The following is a 21,621-nucleotide window of genomic DNA, read 5'->3' as shown; positions in this document are numbered from 1 at the left end:
AGAAGAAGTCCATTGAGGGAGGAGAAGTTTGGAGGCAGTGGGGTTAGAGGGATTGTTAATAAGGATGTTGAAGTTCCCCAACATGAAGGATGGAATGTCAGAGGAGAGAATGTGAGAGCTAAGAGATAGAGGAATTGAGAGACAGGACTGACAGGGTGGTAGATAATAGCCACATGGGGTTGGGTTGGATGGAAGAGGCACATAGAGTGTATAGAGGAGGAGAAAGAGAGGGTGAGTTCAAAGGGAATAACCTGGAACAAGCAGTGGGAGAAAGAAGGATTCCAATGCCACCACGAGAAGGATAAGCCCTCCAAAGAACAGCAGGAATTGTAATGTCATCAGGGAATAGGCAGGTTTCAGTGATGGCAGGTAGGTTGAACCAGCTAGAGAAAAACATAGATTATGCAAGGAGCCATACGGGCCAGGCATTCCAGATAGCACAGGATAGAAGAAATGGGGCTGATCTTGGAGTCATGCATGAAAGAGACAGGAGTGAGAAGGAGGGGGGTGAGGGAATAAATTCAGGGGGGAGGGTATTTGTAGGAACAGAAGGAAGCAAAGATAAGAGCAGCAAGGGGGACTAGAGGGTTAGCGGAAGGTAGGAGGAGCGAAGGGGAGATGAGGGAGGGAACAGTGAGTCAGAGTGGCGATAGAGGAGAAGGATAGGGAGGTTGAAGAGAGGGGATACTATAGGATGGTTGGACAAGGTAAACAGAAGGATGGAGGGAGAGGAGCATAGCATTATAAGGATAGAGAGAAGCATGAGAAAAAGAGTTTAAAGTGTGACTCAGAAAGAAGGGCAGTGAGAGGATAGAGGTGTGATGATGGAGATAAAGAATAAACCAAGTGAAGGGAAAGAATGCCAATGTAACAGGAGAGAAATGCAGAGGAAAAAGCATCAACAAGAGAATGGAAAGTAGTCAGGATAATACAGATAGGTGACAGGTGAGTAATACACAGGTGTGACAGTGACATTTGCCTGTAGTAGTGAAGGACTATATAAGTTAAGACATGTTAGAAGGTGGAACGAAGTGGCTGAGAGTGATAACTGGGATAAGTTAGAGAATCAAGGTAAATGGGAAGCAGCAAATATAAAACAACCAAGTCACAGTAAAAGTGCAGCTGTAAGAAGCATGGAGCTAGAATGTTCCTCTCTTACTATGCTGTATACATCTGCATATACACTCTGGGAGACTTAGCCTCTATCTATTGATGAAGTAAGGTCACAGAGTCATGTGACCACTTTATGAAGTTAACCACCACTAATCTCATGCTACAAACACAGTAGTAATAAAACAAATAGTTTAGAGAAGTAAGCATTTATGTAAGTTGAATACAGCACATCTGATCCCATTACAGATCACTATTGCCCCTTACCCATCCTTTACCCCATTAAAAAAGGATTAGGCCCTGAAATAGGCAGTCTAGATGTATGACATGCTGTCAAATGTTATGTTTCCATGTCATCTGTCATTCTTTAATTCTCTTTATTCTATTCTTTTTATTTCTGTCCCTCTCCAGACAATAGTGGCGTCTGTGTCCCAGGGTTTGTTTTCAGCTCCAAATACTTCTCTTTCCGAATAATGTGTTTCCTGCAGGAAGTAATAACAATTAGTAAATGAGAGCTTGATACTGGCAGAAGTTACAGAGGATCTGATCCAAGCTGTTGGAGACAGACAGGCCGGGATCGCAGGGAAGGTAACATGAATGAGAATGCGTCTATTCTACGTGATCCTCTTATTGCCGTGGAATTTTTTTGACATACTGCATAGATTAATTAAAACAAGCAATAATGTTGTGGGTCATACGTGGGTCAAAAACAATGCAGGTTACTGATAGAGAATTCCCACATATGTCTGTGGCCACCTGAACCAGTAAGTACCAATGGGAGGGTCTACAGTTTTGGCACAGCATAAACTACATTATGGTCTCTACGTGCCCTGGTTTTATAAGTAGAATGTAATGTCAGATCCAGTTAACCTTTCCTACGCACTTTCAGAGTCCCCATCAGTAGAGTTAATATGTTTATAGACGTTGGCAGATCTGGCAACTAATAGTAGAAGAAAAAGGACAGAACCAGATTGGATGAATACAGCACAGAATGAGAAGTCAATCTCATGGACAAATTCAGGCGAATTTCAGATATCCAGGTGAAGTTCAATCAGTTCTCAGAAATGAGGCTAATGTCAACAACAGCACATGTATCTAGGGAAAGTTGGCACCTAAATGCTTGTGACTTAAACAGATGATGTGTGGTAATTGAGGTGCAGGCTTCTTCGTGTCTTACTTCCATTATTCACAAGAACCTTAGCAGATTGTTTTCTGAACATTTATTGCAGGTGAAGGAGCACTGGTGAATATTATAGCAGGTAGCATGATCTTTATTTACTTACTAATTCTTTAATATTCCTTCCTAGGAATTGAATATTCAAAATTGTTCTTCAACATTTTGGATTCATTTTTTCAACATCATTCTAAGGTTCACCTGCACCAAGATAGATATTGGACAAGAGTTGGAGAAGAGCAAAGCAATTTAATCAAATAGAAGGTGAAAATATGAGGTATCTTACGAGTTATTGATAATTAAAGGCAAAAAGACACTGGCTCAACACACTCAGTCATGTTATAAGTATCAGAAGGGAAATTAATATATCTAGTGGACAGCTAAATCTCTTCCACCTTAGTCCTGGGTTACAGGACTTGGGTAAAAATGATTAGTCAAAGAGGCTTTTTGCAGAATTCGACAGGCAGGTTTGACAAATTTGAAATCAAACTAATTGAGAACAGATGCATACAATCGTGTGAACAAATTCAAGCAAAGGCCAGTTAGGCAGGCAGAATATAGTGGTCACATCCACGGCTAAAGTTAGCAACAGCAATCCAACGTAACAACATACCCAAACTAAACACATTTGTAGATTCCATTATTGTGGTTTTACCTTTAATTTTTTACTTGTCAAACATTGCAGAAGAATATGCAATGTCCTGAATACTTCCAGGAGCACCTACATATAAAAATGGATTTTCATGGATTTTACATAATAATTAAAATCGTAGAACGTTTTGATGAAAATAGAATTAATAATATTCCCCAAAAAATATATTTTTGGGGGATTAAAATATATTTTTATAAGCATGCGGAACAAAGTAAAACATATAGGTTTTTGTATACTGTCAAGATGGTGAAGGAATTAACCATGGCTACAACCCAACCCCATCAGAGAGTGGAAGGTATACAATTGATGCCTCTGTGTTTGTGACTCCCAGACCCAGCACTCACATGTCCTGGGAGATTGGTCCATTGAGTGTAGAGGCAGGGAATGAGAAGCCACTAGCTGGAGGCAGTCTAATGCTTACTAGGGCACTGGAAATTACACTTCCCTGCATGCCCAAAGAAGTGGGAGGTGACATCAGAGCCTGCCAGTTCAGGAGAGGTTCGCTCCAGAGAAGAAGCATAGGAGTGTGGCCAGAGAGAATGGAGATGCAGCCATTGCCAGGACCACAGCCTTACCAGACAGAGCCAATGGAGGGTTAGAACCATTTCTGCTAAGTCCACTGAACTTGCCATGGAGCATAGTATTCCCTGGGAGAGAGATTACTGTGAAAAAGGGTGCTGCAGAGAAAGGCAAAGCCATCAAGGGCAACGCCATTATCAGAATTCTGAAGAAGATGAAGAGTTAGTCAACCGCTTGGAGCTGCCAGTCTTACAGAGAAAGCTGCCAGTCTAACAGAGAAAGCTGCCAGTCTAACAGAGAAAGATGCCAGTCCTACAGAGAAAGCTGCCAGTCCTACAGAGAAAGCTGCCAGTCTAACAGAGAAAGCTGCCAGTCTAACAGAGAAATCAGGCAGTCTTGCTGAAAGAGTTACCAATCTAACAGGTAAATCTGCCTTGTTAATATAGAGAATTACAAAATCACAGAGGAGCCTGCCATTGCCAGAGAGTAAGCCATCAGGGGTGGATTACAAGGTGCAAGAAGTCCAGGGGGTGTCTAGGTCCTATACAGATTGAGTCCCGGTTCATTTTAAAGGAAGTACAGGTTCAATTTAGTGGGAGTCCAGTTGTTCACAGAGTCTTCTGATTAGTTTCAGTTCTACCTTATGGCCTATTGAAGAGAGCCACTGGGGCTTTTGATCCTCATTTCTAGTGCTCGCAAGTTTTCCAAAACTGGCCAGTGTCCACGACAAGAGTGAAGATCCTGCTGTATGCTGCACTGCACCATACCCAGGGTTGAGCATCAGTACAGTGCCCCTTCTGAGCTAGAGCTCTTGGCTGGACCTGCCTTACACTGTTGGGATACTACTATTTCCCTTATCTTCTACATAAATGTGTATTCTTTATTTCAGGGTCTACTTCTTTTATTATAAAAAGGTTCAGTGTATATCTTTGTCATTGGCTTCATATTATAGTTGTTGCAGTGATCCTCACCACAACACGCTGCTCATCTCAGAGTATGGGTTTATGTCCAGAGTTTAATTCTTCTTATTCTTGTGTTTTTCCATGTCATCGTGTCTCCTTAAAGGTACTTTGGTCAGTTTATTGTGTGTTCCTCTAGGTCTGCCTGTGAATATTGCCCACATTAAGTCCACACCCTGAGCTTGAGTGGTTAGTCAGGGTGATGTGTCCTAACTAGTTATCACTGTCATTGCTGATTCAACAATTGTCTCCAACGTTGTTGCTGGTTCTTCTATTGAAAGTTATTACTGAATGCCATATCATTGTGCTGTTGTTCAGATAATCTTCTGCATTATTTCAAATTACATTATTAATTTATATGCTCTGTGTATTTCGTGTTACAATCATCACAGCCACTTTACCTTTGGCTAGGACAGAGTCCTCTTTATTGACTCCTTATTTATTAACTGATCCGCCTTCCAGGTATCAGGCCGTTTAATAAACCTGTGAAGTAGCTAATAGGTGCCTTTCCTCAGAGTTTGTGGTTTTAGTGTCATAAAAAAACGTGTCTGCACCAGAAAAGTGACCCTTACATTTGGGAAAATTATCAGGACTTCAACTTGCAGCCCCGGTGTGCATAGAAAGCAGCTATGAGACACCTGGTAACCCTTGGACAAGGAGTGAGTTGGGATGGTGTAGACCCTTTCCAAGATCGGCTACGTTAAAGAGAGAACTCTTTGTTCCTTAAAATTGTTCCAGAAAAACACAAAACAAAGCAAAACAGCCCCTTACATAAACGCCCAAAAAGGAGCTAACAACAAACTAAAGATATATTAACATAATTGGGTTCAGCGCAAAATTTGTACATTACAGTTGGAAATAACAAGTCCTATTGAAACCGTTGCAATCAGCAAAACAAATTGTTGTAAATAAAATCGTAAAAATGCGCAGGTATAAAGAAACCTAGATATTTAACATTGGTGCAGAGAAGACAGAGCAATCCACCTCTACATAATTTAATCATCTGTTTGGCCCGTGTAGCATTTAGAATTATACCAATGACACCATGTTGTATGATATTTCTTGCTGGGTTTTCTACTAGTGTACATAAATCTCTCATGATTCATTGTATCATTAACCAAACCCACGCAATTTTGTTCCACGGGAGGTTCAGCAGCCAGCCCTCTCTGCTATTACTGCTTTAGCAGGTGATGTCAAGATAAAAATGTACTTAATAGATGTTTATTTAAGGTTTCTTCTAGAGTGTCTCCAAAAAGGCAAATCCTGGGGCAAGAAGAGGAGTAGCAACCGGGAGAGTACTCTCCACACATTTCCAGATTGAGACCCAGAGATAGTAACCATGGGGCATGGTCATAGCATATGCCAGAATGTAGCCATGGGGGAGGGAGGGGGGGGGGCTGTATTTTGGGCAGTTAGAGTCTGACCATCTTGAGCAGACTTATTGGTGTGAAATACAGAAATGTATCTGCTGCTATCTTAAACAGGTAGTGGCCTCCCTTCTAGCCTTTAGCATTAGTATCCAGTTCTCATCTGATATACTGTATGTCCTATATCTTCTGCCCATTTACTTTGAAAGGTTTCAGGACTATCAGTTGAAATATGAGAAAGGAGTTTTGAGTATAGGACTGAAAATGTCCCGTGTGAGCCCTACTTACTCAAATTGCTTTTTGAAGAGAGTTCAGCAAGACAAGGTTTTTAGCATTAAATTGCGCATTCAAGGCATGTTGCAATTGGAAATAGCTAAACAAAAATGTGTTTTGAATCCTAAATTCTGATTTCAGTTGCTGAAAGGACTTAAAATAGTTGTTGCAGTTTCTTATTGAAGTGACCCCTGGATTCATCCGGGTTGCTGTATATTCCAGCTTTCCCAACTTGGCAAAATTGTTGAATCATAAGGAGGAATCTGGGTATACCCCAACACCTCCCAATAAAGTGTGTGCAGCAGACCATATCAACATCATTATCATCATCACCATTTATTTATATAGCGCCACTAATTCCGCAGCGCTGTACAGAGAACTCGCATCAGTCCCTGCCCTATTGGGGCTTACAGTATAAATTCCATAACACATAGACAGACAGACACACAGAGACAGACAGACACAGACTAGGGTCAATTTGTTAGCAGCCAATTAACCTACCAGTATGTTTTTGGAGTGTGGGAGGAAACCAGAGCAACTGGAGGAAACCCAATCAAACACGGGGAGAACATACAAACTCTACACAGATAAGGCCATGGTCGGGAATTGACCTCATGACCCCAGTGCTATAAGGCAGAAGTTGCTGTAAAGCACTTAGCCACACTGCCTGCCTTATAATGGAAGCCGCCTGTACATTGTAGTAGCCTTTGTAAAGAACATTGTACAGGAGGCACCTCGTTAAATTATCAGCTTAACAGCAGGAATCAGAGTGCGGCACTATTACCAATCTGTCGGCAATGACGTCTTCGGTCTCGTCATGTCGGCGTATCCCATGTCAGATTTTTCAGCATCGGTGTAATGACTACCACCGGTTTCTACAACTACAGGAAATAACACCCCAGAAAATATATTTGCAAATATAACGTAGTATATAAATGGATTCCATCATGTTTGGTATTTAAATGTGCAGGAGATTATGATGTTTATTAAAGGGGGAGTTATGTCTCTTAAATATATCTGTGAAGAATTACCCACAGGTCAAAACTTTGGGAATATTTGTGAGAAAACTATACAACCAGGGGACATCCCTGCCCCCATATTAGCATTAACACTGCCCCTGTGAAGACCGTCCCCTTTCTTTTGCTTAAAAAACCTGTGTTGGGAATGGGCAAGGGTCAGACTTTTTTGGGAAATCAATTCACTTTGATAAGCTGTCCATCTTCCTAGCCAATTCCCATTGCACAGATTAGGCAACTCAAGTAAGTGCTATTCTGAATGTAACCCCTTTTATTTTAAACTGTTTTTTCTTGTGTATGTCAATCTATTAATTGTTTATTTTGTTTTATTGTTTTTTTTATATCTGTATGCCCTGTACTTTTGTATATTAAATCTATAATTTAAATGTTGCGTCCTTGATACTCTAACGAATCCATTAGCCTGTTAGAAGAGAAAGCTGGACCAAGTTAACCCTTGGAATGCCAGTGTGTGATTTGTTGATACATTTGATTAACAAGTTGTGTGTGCTTGTATTTACATTTGTGTAACAGTCTGCAGGTGTGAAGAGTTAACCCTTTGTTTGCTGGTGTGGGTCTTGTTAGTTTGTGGATATCTAGAAGCCTGTGTGCCAGCATCAGTATATTGGGGTCCTATTGCCCGTATTCAATAGGTGGTGGCTGTACCTGAAGTGTCTGGGGGTGTGAGAGTGCTGTGTTTGGGGGCGATTCCGTAGGTCTATAACCTGTGTGATAGTTGAGAGAGACTGCGGGCTGGAATCGTGTGCAACCTCATACAGCAAACACCCCAACGTCACGGCAGCTGGGAGCGCGTTCGTGACAACCATATTTACAGGAGTCATGTCTGGTATGTAAATGAAGAGAAACATAACCTGTGGTGTGGAGGGAATATCATTTTTAGTACATTTTGGTTAGAAGTTAGGCCAGTGTAAAGAAACCTGACTTGAAAGGTGTTCTGAATAGACGGTTGTAAAAGAATTTGCATGTACACAGACTTTATAGCTCTAAAATCACAGTTCAAGGGGGACTGTGGACACCTGCAGTATGTTTAAAATATCCTGTAAATCTAACAATTTTGGGAGTCAATTTCTTATTGAGAAGTGTTCCATTGAAGGCAGAAATCTGATCATTCATAAGTGTACCATTTTCCTGTGTTTAGTCCTATTTATTTTGCAGGAAACTATTGTATTATATATTTGTATGTCATCTTTGTTAGTTGTTTTGCACCTTAAGCAATATATATTTATTTTCCACATTAAATTACACTTAATGGGCCTGAGTCTCTAAGGAGAGCAAAGCATAAAAAGGAGTAACTTTACACCTGGACCAAACCATGTTGCATTGGAGGGGGAGGTATATTTAACATTTGGGGACAGATTTATAGTTGGGATAGGGCATGTTCTAGATCAACTTTAAATGTCAGTGTAAAAAGGAAAAGCTATCAAGTATTTGTGTGCTACATGAAAAAGCTTTCCTTAATGACTAAGGCCCAATGAGTTAATGTCTCTGCGTTCACATGTCAGACTTTGCTTGGTATTAGAACGCTATTTAGTTGAAACTAAGGAGATCATTTGGTTTATGATAATTCTGATTAAATAAAGTAGTGAGAGATTAGTTTAAATAAAGGGAAAACCAAAGGTTTCCTGAGTAAGATTGTAAGCTCTTCACAAAAAATCCTTGCTGGTAGCATAATTGGTAAGGTTAGTTAGGGTATGTTAGTGTGTGGGATAAATAGGGAGGGTTTTAATAGTTTTTAAACGGACAGAGTGGTTTTTTTTGAATAGCAAGGCTGATTTACTTGCTAGCACTTCACTGATGCCCCCTGCTGTCGGTCACAGCATACGAGCGGTCCCTCCAACATCACCTAACAAAGGGGCAACAGTGTTCAGCTTAGGGTGCTTTATGTTGCCGGTACTGTTGTAGCCCAAATAGTCGACTGCAGATATGTGTAAAAGGATAATTTAACGGATCTGGGCAGGAGTTAAGCAGACTAACATCTGGATCACTTATAAATAACTTATTGTATGAAGTTATATAAAGGAAATAGCACAGAAGGCTATTCATCTCACCAACTTTCCAGAGGTATCCAACCCTGCAATCCGCAAGCTATTCATCTCACCACCTTTCCAGAGATATCCAACCTTGCAATCCGCAAGCTATTCATCTCACCACCTTTCCAGAGGTATCCAACCTTGCAACCCGCAGGCTATTCATCTCACCACCTTTCCAGAGGTATCCAACCCTGCAATCCGCAAGCTATTCATCTCACCACCTTTCCAGAGATATCCAACCTTGCAATCCGCAAGCTATTCATCTCACCACCTTTCCAGAGGTATCCAACCTTGCAATCCGCAGGCTATTCATCTCACCACCTTTCCAGAAATATCCAACCTTGCAATCCGCAAGCTATTCATCTCACCACCTTTCCAGAGGTATCCAACCCTGCAACCCACAAGGCTATTCATCTCTCCACCTTTCCAGAGGTATCCAACCCTGCAATCCGCAGGCTATTCATCTCACCACCTTTCCAGAGGTGTATCCAACCCTGCAACCCACAAGGCTATTCATCTCTCCATCTTTCCAGAGGTATCCAACCCTGCAATCTGCAGGCTACTCAACTCGCCACCTTTCCGGAGGTATCCAACCCTGCAATCCGCAGGCTACTCAACTCACCACCTTTCCAGAGGTATCCAACCCTGCAACCCACAGGCTATTCATCTCACCACCTTTCCAGAGATATCCAACCTTGCAATCCGCAAGCTATTCATCTCACCACCTTTCCAGAGGTATCCAACCCTGCAACCCACAAGGCTATTCATCTCTCCATCTTTCCAGAGGTATCCAACCCTGCAATCTGCAGGCTACTCAACTCGCCACCTTTCCGGAGGTATCCAACCCTGCAATCCGCAGGCTACTCAACTCACCACCTTTCCAGAGGTATCCAACCCTGCAATCCACAGGCTATTTATCTCTCCACCTTTCCAGAGGTATCTTACCCTGCAATCCGCAGACTACTCAGCTCTCCATCTTTTCCAGTGGTATCCACCCTGCAACCCGCTGGCTACTGTCTCTCACCAGTGCTTCACAGTATTGCCTATTTCGCTGTTAAGATCCAAGGTTATATTACTGCCTTACCAGTTATTGCATCATGAACCTGTATTACTTGTGTTTCTAATAAAACCACTTTGTTCACTTACTTTCTCTTCGTGGTTTTACCTTGGGAACCCTGACACTCTGTAATGGCTAGTGGCTATTGTCATAAGTTTCTAGAACTAGGAATAGAGGTCTTCGCCTATAGCAGCCATCTTTCCCGTAGAGCTTGTCACGCTCACAGGTACACAGATGTCCCCAGGTCTTAAACTCTATGGTAGTGTAAGCCTATGAACAATACCGCAGCAAGGGAAATAGAAGGCGGTATATTGGATGGTAGCGAAAGGTCAGAAGCATGTGGAGGTCAGGGGTCCATAGCAGGTAGAATGGTCAGGGTATGAGAAAAGGTCAGGGCTGGCAGCGAGCAAGTTAATCCAAGAACAAATCCAAAGGTCAGGGCTATCAGAATACAGGTATGGTCCAATTAACAAGCCAGGGGTCACAACAGGTGGTCCAACTAGAAAGCAACAGAGTGTACACTGGTCACAGTAATAAGCAGGCTAGCAACGCTATAACCGGCAGGGAGGCTAAGCCCTTCCTGCCTTATATACTGGTCAAGACCAACCACAGCAGGGCAACCATGTTGGTGTAATCAGTCTCAGCAGGCTGGTAATTAATTAGGAAGAAGACTGTGCCCGTGCGTCCGGCAGTCTAACAGCTTGCCGGGCACGGCTTTAGAGCAGAGAGAGCGTCCTGGCCTTTGCCTAGGCAACCGGAATGCTCTGACTGACAGTGATGTTCTGGCTGTCAGACAGTCAGGACCTGGCTGAGCCGCCGCAAGTAGTGTGGCTGCTCATAACAGGCAATCATTTGAAGAACTCCTTGAGTAACTTGTTAGCATACAGATATTTCTGAGGTACCTAAGAACGTTTCTTCGGACTATAACCCTTCTAGTGCACCAAAAAGTGAACTTGGCCCTGGACTCTTTTGGAATCAAGAATCTTTTCAACAATGATCTCCTGATGGCCTTTGACTTTCACAGGATGAGGTCTGTGAGTTTGGTGAGGTCTGAATTTACGAGACAAAGAAACCAGTTTGAGGAGGGAACAATAAAAGTTTTTCTGGATTCTGAGAGAATGCAGAAGATCCAGCCCAAATACCACAGGATTGATTTGATTGATGATGACAAATGGTCCAATAAACTTGGGATCAAGTTTCCTGCAGGGTTCACGAAGTTTAATATTTTGTGCAGAGAGCCAGACTCTGTCACCAACTTTAAAAGGACATTGTCTCCGTTGCAGGTCAGCAAAATATTTAGACCTGAACCAGGCTTGCTTGAGGGCCACATGCACCTTCTTCCAAATCTGGATGAGCCAAATGGCAGTATTGTGAACATCTGACGAGCTTGAGGGCACTAAGTTGGCCAAGGAGTTGGCACGAAAATGGAAGCCGAAGTTGCAGAAAAAAGAAGACACCCATATAGGTGAGTGGCAAGCATTATTGTAGGCATACTCTGCCCATGGGAGAAGTATAGCCCGTTATTGTAGAGTTTAGAAACATATAGACAGAGAAATTGTTCTAGGGATTGATTTACCCTCTCAGGTTTGACCATTTGACTGTGGGTGATAGGCGGACGACAGACTGAGCTTGATTCAGTGAAGGTAGCAACAAACTGGGAGCCATGGTCAGATACGATATTGACAGGGAGTCCATAAAGCTAGAAAATATGCTGTGTAAACAAAGAGGCCAAAGTTCTAGCACATGGTAGTGCGGCTAGTGGTACGAGATGAAAAGGTGAACTACTGAAGAGGAAAGGGATCTAGGAGTCACTCTTTCAGGTGACATAAAGGCAGGTAAACAATGTAACAAAGCAATGAGGAAGGCAAGTCAGTTGCTTGGTTACATAGGGAGAGGAATCAGTAGCAGAAAGAAGAAAGTAATAATACCACTGTATAGGTCATTGGTACGGCCTCATCTAGAATACTGTGTTCAATTCTGGAGGCCATATCTCCAGAAAGATATAAATACGTTAGCGACTTTACAAAGAAGGGCAAAAAAATGATGCATGGTCTACAGCACAAAACTTACCCGGAAAGACTAAAAGAACTTAATATGTATAGTTTGAAGCAGAGAAATGAAAGGGGGACATGATTGAAACTTTGAAATATATCAAGGGTTTGAACAAGGTACAGGAGAGAAACATTCCTCAAAGGAAGAGAAGTACTAGACCACGAGGACATGCACTGAAACTGGAGGGAAGTAGGTTCAGAAGAAATTTGAGGAAAACCACTTCACAGAAAAGGTAGTGGATAAGTGAAATAGCCTCTCATTAGAGGTGGTAGAGGCTAATACAGTAGAACAGTTTAAACATGCTTGGAATAGACATAAGACAATCCTTATAAAGAATAAAGGATCAAACAGGGTTTAAGCTACCGTCGGTTAATAAAAAAAGAAATGGGCAGACTTGATGGGCCAAGTGGTTCTTATCTGCCATCAAATCAAATTCTATGAGATGGGTCATTTTACTGAATCGGTCCACAGTTACCCAGATGGTGTTATAGCCGGAAGACGTGGGATGATCCACAGTAAAGTGCTTGGACAAGTGTCCAGGGTCTCCCCGGAATGGATAGAGGCATAAGCGGTCCTGCAGGATAACTACTAGCAGATTCTTTCCTGGCGCAGACCTTGCAGGAAAGCATGAACTCTCTGGTATCCACAGAGAAGGAAAGCCACCACACAACAAGAGACATTCTCGATAGTCTTGGACACTCCAGGATGACCAGAGGTCTGCAAGTTTGAGGCTCAATGAGAACCACTGTTCGAAGATGGTCAGGAATGAATAGCCTGTCATCAGGGGTATTAGGAATATAATAATATGCAGGTATATCTGCGCGGACTAATTGAAGCAGTCCCCCGCTGATTCACATACAATCCACCCAAGTATGTAAAATAAAAATTAAAACTGTGTTCCTCGTGTATTCAGCTCCAGCTGATTCCTGTTTACTGCTATTGTGGTTTCCAGACCACTTCAACTCTCCTGTGTTCATCGTGCCTGCACTCAGCTGATTCTTATCTGCTATTACTACCGGACTCCTGTTCGTTTCAACTCTCCTGTGTTCATCGTGCCTGCACTCAGCTTATTCCTATCCGCTGCCTCCGTTACTACTACAGAGTTCCTGATCGTCTCAACTCTCCTGGGTTTATCGTGTCAGCTCTCCGCTACCTCCGTTACTACTACAGAGTTCATGATCGTCTCAACGCTCCTGTGTTTCTTGTGTCAGCTCTCCGCTGCCTCCGTTACTACTACAGGGTTCCAGACCGCCTCTACTCTCCCGTGTTCAGCGTGCCTTCTCTCCGCTGCCTCCACCACTACTACTGGATATCAGACAGCCTCAACTCTCCCGTGTTCTTCATGTTTTCAGTTCCACTTACTACTGCTTCCGGAGTATTGCTTCGTTGATTCTGGATTACCTGCCGTGCGCTGCACCAACCTGATTACCGCTTCCACCCTCCAGTGGTCTCCTCCTGCCGGCCTTCAGCCGTTCAGGTATCCCTGCACGTCTCTCTGACAGCCTGCTCTCCTGAACCGCGGTATGCATACTTTCCATTGACTTTGCTTTTGTATTGCATATCCATCTGGACTGAGTTGTGTTCTCCTCCGGAGCCTCCTATCCACTGAAGCTATTGTTACCATTGACTTTGTTTCCTATTGCCTGGATAGCTAGTGTGACTTTGTATACTTCAAGCAGTGCTTGTCAGTTATCGTTGTATTGTGGATACCATCGTGGGATCCAGTTCTGTGTGCCCCATGTATACTCTGCTTTACATTCATCTCCTCATGCCCCTCCTCACATATATATAGCAGTGGTACAACTTGCTGACGCAGACCACTGACTCCTGTTCCCTGTGACACCAGTTTCAAGTATCCTCTCACATAAGCAGTGGTACAACTTGCTATACGTAGACCACAGACTTCCCCGTTACCTACCTGCACCTGGAATCCATTCCTTCACTATAGACAGCGGTACAACTTGCTATACGCAGACCGCTGACTCTCACTACCTCCTCGCTACTCCTGGACATTCCTCCTCACTATAGCAGTGGTACAACTTGCTATACGCAGACCACTGACTTTCCTCACGTTTCCTTGTCCATCTGGTTCCTCGTGTACATTTATCTACTCATTACCAGTTGCTGCTAGTCATAGACTTTCCTTGAGCATTCTCTCACCATCTGCTGTTTCTCCTGTTCCGTTGTCACCCTGCTACCAAAGAACCATAGTACCAGCTACATTACTCTGGTAAGTCCATCATCTGGTGATATCCTGGGCAAAGACTCCTAGTGCCCGTGACAGTAAGAACAGGCAAAACAGACCCAGGTGCGGAACCTACAGCTAAAGAGATGCTGCAGCATCTGGTTACCCGTATTGAACAACAGGATGTTCGCCAACAACATTTGCTGCAATGTTGCCAGGCGTTAGCCTCCCAAAGAACGGCTGTGCAAATTATCACAGCTACTGTTGATGCTCCTGTGCCTTCCTCCGTTTCCCCAGTGCCATCCCAGGTGTCTACTGCTTCCACGCTTCACCTGCCTACTCCGTCAAAATATGATGGAGACCCCAAAACATGCAGGGGTTTTCTAAATCAATGCTCAGTTCATTTTGAGCTTCAACCTCACAATTTCTCTACTCATCGTTCCAGAGTGGCCTATCTCATTTCCTTGTTTTCCGGACAAGCTCTCGCATGGACTTCCCCTCTGTGGGAAAGAAATAATCCATTATTACAAGATAGTGCCAAATTTATTTCCACGTTTCGAAGTGTATTTGATGAACCTGGTCGTGTTATTTCCGCTGCATCCAGCATCCTCCGTCTACGTCAGGGTTCTCGTACTGTAGGCCAGTACGTCATTCAATTTCGGATATTAGCCTCTGAACTTCAGTGGAACACTGAAGCGTTAATTGCCGTCCTCTGGCAGGGGCTTTCTGATAAAATTAAAGATGCACTGACTACTCAAGAATTACCTACTTCTCTAGAAGATTTGATTTCTCTTTGCCACCGTGTAGACATGAGATTTCGTGAAAGAGAGTCTGAAAAAACAACTTCATTTAAAGCACCTCTTCGCTCAAGTCCTCAAGTTCGCCCAGTTTCATCTCCGGTGATACCCATGGAGATAGGTCGCTCCAAATTAACTTCAGAGGAGAGGGACCGAAGAGTAAAAAATAGACTTTGTATCTATTGTGCTGATTCTACTCATATGCTCAATTCATGCCCTAAAAAATCGGGAAATGCCAGGCCCTAACCAGTTCTGGAGAGGTGAAGTTAGGGTCCCTGGAGTCCTCTCCATGTTCTACGAAATTAAAAGTTTGCGCTTTTGATGTTACGGTTTCCTTTACTACCAAATCTTTTAAGTCCCAAGCACTTATTGACTCTGGAGCTGCAGGAAATTTTATTTCTAGATCCCTTGTGAATCAATGGTCTCTACCAGTGATTATTTTGAAAATACCTATTACTGTGACTGCTATCGATGGATCACGCATTATTAATGGTCTCGTCACCCAGTGTACGTCTCCAGTAACCCTTCAAATTGGTGTATTACACCAGGAAGAAATTTCATTTTTAATTCTACCTGTTACTACCAGTCCGATTGTATTAGGCCTTCCATGGCTTCAACGTCACTCTCCCCAGATTGACTGGCACACTCCTCAAGTTACGTCTTGGGGGCCTGAATGTCATCATCGTTGCCTCTCTCAAGTGGTTCCTCTCAAAATACAGCAATCCTCCATTTCACCTTGTTCACCGGGACTTCCTCCTCAGTATGCTTCTTTTGCCGATGTATTTGATAAAACTCAGTCTGAACATCTTCCTCCTCATCGTTCGTGGGACTGTCTGATTGATCTTCAACCTGGCAAGACTCCTCCCAGGGGACGTGTGTATCCACTTTCGTTACCTGAAACTCAAGCTACATCTGAATACATCCAAGAGAATCTCCAGCGAGGATTTATTCGACCTTCTACCTCTCCCGCTGGAGCAGGGTTTTTCTTCGTAAAAAAGAAGGATGGGTCATTACGCCCCTGCATAGATTTCCGTGGACTTAACGCCATAACTATCAAAAATCGGTACCCCATTCCATTAATTACTGAGTTATTTGATCGTATCAAGGGAGCCCGGATCTTTACCAAGTTGGATCTTCGTGGTGCCTACAATTTAATTCGAATCAGGTCCGGTGACGAATGGAAGACAGCTTTCAACACCAGAGACGGGCATTATGAATATTTAGTAATGCCCTTCGGGATATGTAATGCCCCCGCTGTTTTCCAGGGTTTCATTAATGAGATCTTCCGGGACTTGTTATATGTTTGTGTCGTCGTCTATCTGGACGACATATTGATCTTTTCGCAGGATCAAGTTCATTCGAGTTGCCCCAGATTCCATTTCTGGGATATATTGTCTCCGGAGTTGGTCTTCAGATGGATCCAGAAAAGGTGAATGCTGTGTTACATTGGCCTCAGCCAACTACTCTTCGTGCAATTCAGCGTTTTTTAGGTTTTGCCAATTACTATAGACGCTTCATTCAAGATTTTTCCTCGATTGCATCTCCTATTGTGGCCCTAACTCGTAAAGGGGCCAATACTAAACAATGGTCCTCTGAGGCTCTTCAAGCCTTCCAGTTTCTCAAAGAGTCCTTCTCCTCTGCTCCTGTTCTTCGACAGCCTGATGTGACGCTTCCCTTCTTCCTAGAGGTAGATGCCTCTAATGTTGGTTTAGGAGCCATTCTCTCCCAAAGATCGGAGCAACAAAAATTCCACCCTTGGGCCTTTTACTCTCGGGGTCTTCTGCCTGCGGAGAAGAATTATACCATCGGGGACAAGGAGTTGCTGGCTATAAAAGTAGCATTAGAGGAATGGAGATATTTGTTGGAGGGAGCTCGTCATCCTGTGACAATTTTTACTGATCATAAAAATTTGTCATATTTACAGTCTGCTCAATGTTTGAATCCTCGTCAAGCAAGATGGTCTCTTTTCTTTTCTCGTTTTGAACTAATCATAACCTTCAAACCAGCTGCAAAAAATAAAAAAGCAGACGCCCTATCTCGAGCTTTTGTGACGTCCTCAGACGTTGAAGATGGTCCCAACCACTCTATATTAGACCCCAAATGTGTTTCTCTGGCTGCTTCTTCCACTAAGGTGCTACCATTTGGGAGAACCCTCGTGCCTCCTGCTCTTAGGAAGAAAATCCTTTCGTGGTTTTACTCTTCTCGTTTTTCTGGACACTCTGGTGAACGCAAGACCTTTGAAATTCTTTCTCGAAGTTACTGGTGGCCTTCTATGAGGAGAGATGTCAAAGATTTTGTGGCTGCGTGTGAATTATGTTCCCAGTTTAAGACTCCCCGCAGAACTCCAGCGGGGTTGCTTCAACCACTACCCATTCCTTCCAAGCCGTGGACCCATATTACTTTGTTACTGATCTTCCTCCTAGTAAAAACTGCATTACCGCTGATTACCGCTTCTACCCTCCAGTGGTCTCTCCTCCTGCCGGCCTTCAGCCGTTCAGGTATCCCTGCACGTCTCTCTGACAGCCTTATCTCCTGAACCGCGGTATGCATACTTTCCATTGACTTTGCTTTTGTATTGCATATCCATCTGGACTGAGTTGTGTTCTCCTCCGGAGCCTCCTATCCACTGAAGCTATTGTTACCATTGACTTTGTTTCCTATTGCCTGGATAGCTAGTGTGACTTTGTATACTTCAAGCAGTGCTTGTCAGTTATCGTTGTATTGTGGATATCATCGTGGGATCCAGTTCTGTGTGCCCCGTGTATACTCTGCTTTACATTCATCTCCTTGTGCCCCTCCTCACATATATATAGCAGTGGTACAACTTGCTGACGCAGACCACTGACTCCTGTTCCCTGTGACACCAGTTTCAAGTATCCTCTCACATAAGCAGTGGTACAACTTGCTATACGCAGACCACTGACTTCCCCGTTACCTACCTGCACCTGGAATCCATTCCTTCACTATAGACAGTGGTACAACTTGCTATACGCAGACCACTGACTCTCACTACCTCCTCGCTACTCCTGGACATTCCTCCTCACTGTAGCAGTGGTACAACTTGCTATACGCAGACCACTGACTTTCCTCACGTTTACTTGTCCATCTGGTTCCTCGTGTACATTTATCTACTCATTACCAGTTGCTGCTAGTCATAGACTTTCCTTGAGCATTCTCTCACCATCTGCTGTTTCTCCTGTTCCGTTGTCACCCTGCTACCAGAGAACCATAATACCAGCTATATTACTCTGGTAAGTCCATCATCTGGTGATATCCTGGGCAAAGACTCCCAGTGCCCGTGACAAAGGCGTCAGCCTTGATATTCTTGAAACCCTGAGGGTATGTAATGATTAAGTTAAAACGGGTGAAGAAGAGAGCCCATCTGGCTGACCTAGAGTTCAGACTTTTAGCAGGTTGAATGTATTGGAGATTCTTGTGGTCTGTAAAAACTTTAATGAAATGCGTAGCGCCTTCCAACCAGTGACGCCATAATTGGCTTCTGCAGGGGTAAATTTCTGAGAAAGATAAGCACATGGGTGCAGTCTGTGATCCTTTTGGGAAAGGATAGCAGCCGCCTTAGAGCATCCACCTCAATTACAAAGGGCAGTTCTGGATTTGGGTGTGTGAGGACCAGAGCAGAGATGAAGGCTTCCTTTAATGCCGAAAATAATACATAGAAAAACTCCTTGAATTATGTGTAAGGGATGTCGCTTAGCTTGCACCACAGCTTGAATATAAGCTGAGTGTTTATGTGATGATTACTACACCTATTCAATCAACCAACTTAGGGTATTGGAATCCAAATGAAAGTGTGGGTATATCAAGGGATAAAACAATGTTAGTATAAAACCAGGAATGTAATCATAAAATACAGCTGGTTAGCTCATATACAATGCGTTTTAACAGGCTGGGGTTTCCTGTAGATCTTCAGCAGCTTCAGCCACATTAGTTTCAATAGTCTAGTTTGTGAACCTGTGTGCACTTAAATACTGCCTGTTGTTTGAATGCAGAAAAAGATGCCAAAGCTTCAGAAGACCAGTTGATGGTGTTGGCCCCTTTTTCGGGTAAGTGCAATGATAGGAGCTACCAGCACGAAAATGGAGCAAATGAACCTCCTATAATAGTTTGCAAACGTAAGAATCGCTGGATGGCTTTTAGGTTTGTAGGAATCACTCAGTCGATGATTGCTTGGACCTTGCTGGGATCCATACAATAACTCTTGTGATTAATGATATATCCCAGAAAGGTTACTTGAGTGACTTCAAACTCGGATTTCTCTAGTTTGGCAAAAAGCTGATTTTGACAGAGTTTAAGGTGCACTTCACAAACATGCATACAATGTTGTATTAGGAACTGCAAATAGATTAAAATGTCATAAAGATAGAACGCTACAAAACTTGCACAAGAACTTCCGCAATACATCGTTAATTAGGTCCTGGAAAACTGCCAGGGCGTTGCAGAGACCGAATGGCATGACCAAATATTCATAGTGCCCTGAATGGGTATTAAAGGCGGTTTCCAGTTGTCCCCCTCTCTAATGTGGACAAGATTATAAGCTCCTCGTAAGCCAGTTTTGGAGAAGATCATGGCCTGTTTCAGCTGGTCAAGGAGGACTGAAATTAAGGGAAGTGGGTAAGTGTTTCTGAATGTTATCTTGTTCAGACCACGGTAGTAAATGCAGGGCCTCAGACTTCTATCCTTCTTGGAAACAAAAAAGAAGCCGACCCCTACCAGAGACTTGGAGGGTCTAATAAACACTTTGTGCAGGTTTTCCGGCACATATTCCTTCATGACTGCAGTCTCAGGAATGGCTGCGGGTAGATAGAGAACATAAGCACCGATGTGCAGGGGACGGAGACTGGTAGAAACACCCTGCAGCAACACGGGAGAGCTGGAAGCAGGTATTGATTGTAATACTCTGCAGCAAGATAATGCTGTAACACTGAAGAGCTGGAAGCAGGTTAAGGTGGTAATACTCTGCAGCAGGATAATGCTGTAACACCAGAGCGCTGGAAGCAGGTATTGGTGGTAATACTCTGCAGCAGGATAATGCTGTAACACTGAAGAGCTGGAAGCAGGTATTGGTGATAGTACTCTGCAGTAGCAGGAGATCAGGAGCCAGACAGGAACACATCTAGATAGGATAGGAGACCTGAAGATCTGGCACTCAGGTGAGGAGACAGGTCAGGGCTGACAGGCAATTAATCAATCAGGTGAATGGAAGGAGTTTTGAAAGTGCTGGTTTTGCACATACGCAGTTCAGACAGGCAAGATGGCGCCCACCAGAGCAAGCCACGCGGACCCACAGAGAGGAGAGTGGCAGTCAGAGGTAGGTGGGTGCGCCGAACCCCAACCAGGTGGTCAGCCGGTCCGGTGCCTGACAAAGGCTCTGTCTTGTAATTTTAACTTCTATTCCACCGCAGGTGCCAAGGTGACTTGTGAGCCCGAGAGGCTTCTTCTTGTGCTGACAAACTGTGATAGTTCCTGGACAACCATGGACAGGGTCTGGTTTTGACTAACCAGGTAGGGTTAGTCATGCTGTTATCCATCAAAGCGAGTTCCTCCAATTACGTTATGGCCGGTTATAATGTTACAGCTAGCAACTATTGTCAAATGCTTGCAGAACTAGGAATAGAGGTCTTCGCCTATATCAGCCGCCTTTCCTGTAAAGCTTGTTGCGCTCATTCAGATGCCCCCAGGTTTTAAAGCATAGTGTAAGCTTATGAACAATACCGCAGAGAGGGAAATAGGCAGTAGATTGGATGGTAGCGGAAGGTCATGGATGGTAGCGGAAGGTCAGAAGCACGTCAAGGGTTCGTAGCAGGTAGCATGGTTTCCTAGAACAGGTGATGAGGTATGGGGAGACATTGGTGGATCTTGCAGATAGATGCGTGATTCATACCAAGTAGTTTGATGTTACCATTTCCAGATCTGCCCCTTTATAGGGTCTGACAGTGTGGTTATAAAGCTCTCCCAGATTTATAAAAATCTCCACACTGAAATTCAAAAACCCCTTATTATTGGACACGACTACAAACAGCCATCAACCAATGACTCCTGACACTTAGAATAACTTGAGTTGTCTGATAGCCTATTATAAAGCTTCTGTGTTGTGAAAGGTAACTTATGTGAAAGATATGAAGGAACATATCCACATAGGTGGATGCAGGAAGTAATTTGGTTGAGGGCCATGGGTTTTAAATATTTGATCTATTTCCCGTGTAGGAAAATGTACATGCCACTGTGGAAGGCCTGATTTAGCATTTGCATGATCGGATGGATCACACAGGAACTTATAATATATGGATATAGCTTTTTTCTAGGGCGAATGACTAGTAATAGAGCAGCTAGTGGATTATCCCAGTCCAAGGAGGATTGTATTCTAGTCACTATTGACTGTGCTTGCAGAAAT

The sequence above is a fragment of the Mixophyes fleayi genome, chromosome 4 (genome assembly GCF_038048845.1).
Source record: "Mixophyes fleayi isolate aMixFle1 chromosome 4, aMixFle1.hap1, whole genome shotgun sequence".
In the NCBI taxonomy this organism is placed as follows: domain Eukaryota; kingdom Metazoa; phylum Chordata; class Amphibia; order Anura; family Limnodynastidae; genus Mixophyes; species Mixophyes fleayi.
Note: the sequence above shows the minus strand (reverse complement) of the source record.